This window comes from Pocillopora verrucosa, chromosome 1 (genome assembly GCF_036669915.1).
Source record: "Pocillopora verrucosa isolate sample1 chromosome 1, ASM3666991v2, whole genome shotgun sequence".
NCBI lineage: Eukaryota > Metazoa > Cnidaria > Anthozoa > Scleractinia > Pocilloporidae > Pocillopora > Pocillopora verrucosa.
Window position 1 is genome coordinate 17,485,817 of NC_089312.1, and position 3,179 is coordinate 17,488,995.

At 44.3% G+C, this 3,179-nt stretch overlaps 1 pseudogene; it reads left to right on the forward strand.

Moving 5' to 3' along the window:
* The first annotated feature begins 2,312 nt into the window (after positions 1–2,312).
* Positions 2,313–3,179, forward strand: LOC131784077 (uncharacterized; annotated as a pseudogene).

Below are 3,179 nucleotides of genomic sequence, written 5' to 3' on the forward strand. Positions count from 1 at the left end.
ACAAAATAGCATGGTTCACAAAATCGAAAGCCTTACTGAAGTCCATGGTAAAAATTCGCACTGCGCTATAGTCACTACTATCTAAATACTTGTATGTCTGGTGCTGGATAGCGAGCAAGGCATTTGTGCAACTACCCGCCTGTCTATATGCAAATTGGGTGTGGCTCAGGTTGCTCTCAATGACTGACTGTGCTTGTGTACGATACACGACCTTCTCAAACAACCGGGCAATAACGGGAGTAACATTAATACCACAGTAGTCCGAGTCCTCTATAGGCATATTCACTTTGGGGAGAGGGTTAACATTTGCCCTTTTCCAGGAGTCTGGCCATGTATGAGTAGACAGCGACAGATTCCAAACGTGAGTGACGATTGGTGTGAGTAGCTCAGCACAGTCTTTCCAGATCCAGTACGGGAGGTCGTCTGGTCCCGTTGCGGTTTTCTTTACATGAACTAAGGTATTCCAGACACACCGCTCAGATATTTTCGGGGGCTTTACACTGTCCGGGATATCCATATCACTAGGTCTAACGTAAGTGTCATCATAGCACAGGTTGGCGAAGTAGTCGTTCAGACGAACTAGAGAGTTCTTGTCCAAATTTATCAACGATGACCTGCGACGCTGCGATAGGGCGTCCACGCCCTTCCACCACTCACCGCTACCAATGGCAGCCAGTTTTCTTCTGTTCTCGGTTATCAGCTCAGAAATGCGCTTATTAAATAAAGACAGGCGTTCCTTATTCTTTGAAGATATATGGGACTTACTCCTCAGCATACACTTGACTAATGGGGACATCCAAACTGGGTCATGCGATGACATGCGTACAGATTTTTGCGGCATAAACTTATTCATCACTGCACGAATCTTTACCTCAAGCACCTCGACCGCCTTGTTTATGTCCACCTCATTGAGGACGTCACTCCAGTCCAGCGCAGTGAGTGCCATATAAAATGACTGTTTCCGATGTTCCCTACAGTCCCGCACAAGAACTTTGCGGCGCATAGGTTTAAGCTTTAATCCCGCCGGTAAAACAAAGCCTTCATGGTCTGTCTTAATAAGCATGTGTATGGAATATGCTTGACCGAACAGATCCGCTCGGTTGGTCATACAGTTATCCAAGCACGCGTTACCCCGCGTGGGAAAATCAACCACGAAATCCCAGCCAGACAAAGCCTTAAATTCTTGCATATCCAAACGATTTACATCGCCACCACAGACAATAGCCGCTTCTGGGTGTTTGTTCAACACAATGTCCACAAAAGATATTATATAATTAATTAAGTCGAGATCCCGGTAGCTATGCTTGGGAGGATTATACAGGCCGCAAATTAGCATAATGTGATCGGACGGCAACTGCACTGTCAAAGCAATAAATTCATATAAATTGGACCGATAGACATCCAAGACTTTAAGACTGTCTCTCACATAGACCGCAACACCCCCTTTTTTCCTTTTGTCCAAGTCTGCCCAACCTCTGTCCCGCCTGAACACATTGTAATTTGGGATATTCACCACGGCGTCCGGCATATTAGTGGAAAGATGAGTTTCACTGACAATACACACATCAATATCCTGAGATCTCAGGTCAGCCTCAAGCGCCACAGGTGCTCGTACACGATTTTTTGTTTTCAACAAACCACAAATGTTCGTAAACAAACATTTTGGGACAGCGAAACCCTTTGATTTAGAGGTGGATGTTTTGTCGGTTGTGTTGACACGCGGAATGTTAATTAAGTTACTCCGATCCACTTTCCGACCTTCAGCCTTGATGAAACGGCGGCCTTGCATCACCGGGATTTTCTTGGTTGAGATGGATCGTGAGATTCGAGCACTATGTTGCCCACGGTATTTCAGAATGCCGAGTGACTTGAACTGAGATAGAACGGCCGGAGATGGCTTGAAAGCTTTGTTTCGGAGAGACAAGAGTTCAGAGCATTTCAAAGACGCTGGCTTAGTTCGCATTAACATCGGGTAGTTCTTATTAACTCCTCCGAAACTCCTGTCTATCTCTGGACCCGGTTGTGACTCTACGTCCATATCTATAGTGATATCTAGCGTGATATATTTCTCCGGTACTGCAAGCAAGGTTAGACCATGGACGCCCCACAACACCACCGGCCGGCGAACTCTAAATTTAGGAGTAGTAAACTTGGATAAAATATGTTTGAAAAGCCAAGGACTTTCAGCCCTCCTATAGTGACAATTGTAGCATTCTTGGGCAGCATTCAAAACGAAAAGAACACCAAAAATGGTAGATAGGCGAAGAGCTCCAGAAAGCGTGGCAGCCATATTGGCGCCTTTCACATAGATTATGTATAATCCGATTCCGGAACATTTTGGTTTACCCAAAATCATTGATTCTATGAGAGACATATTCAAACAATATGAAGACATGCAAGTAAACAGTATTGTTCCAGAAACTGACAGTTTGGACTATGTGAATAGTAAACTAGGGAGAGTAGCTCATGGCTCAGTTATATCATACCAACAACGTCAGAACACAACCAATGATCCAAAAATTCACATTAATGTTGGGGGGCCACAGGAGCCACCGCCTTTTGGTGTACCATTGCTTAAAAGCAATTATACATTTGTGCCTACTTTGGCAGAACTTAACTTTGCTGAAGGGCTTAGTGTCTCACAAGCACAATCCTGTTTATATGAGGAAGAAACAAGGGAGCAGTCTGACACTCAGAAGTGGCATGATCTGAGGGCACAGAGGCTATCTTTGAGTAAATTTAAAGTTGTTTGTGCCTGAAGGGCTGACTTTGAATCACTGGCAGCAAGGCAACTAAAGAAGACTGTGCAAACTGCAGCCATGAGGCATGGTATTAATACAGAAGAAGAGGCAGCGTCTGCATATGCTGATGTTTTCCCTGCCGGGATTGTTATCAACCCATCATGTCCACATCTGGCTGCCTCTCCAGATCGAAGGGTCTATGATCCCTCTGAAAACAATCCGTGGGGGCTGCTGGAAATCAAGTGCCCTATTACGGATTCAATCTCGCAGCTGAAATATCTGAAATGTGTAAATGGGGTTTATAAACTTCGAAAAACACATAGCTATTACTACCAGATCATGGGACAGATGATGTTGACAGGTTGTGAATGGGTAGATTTTTATGTTTATTGTAAATCTGACTTTCATTTAGAAAAAGCTATCAAATCGTTCCTTTGA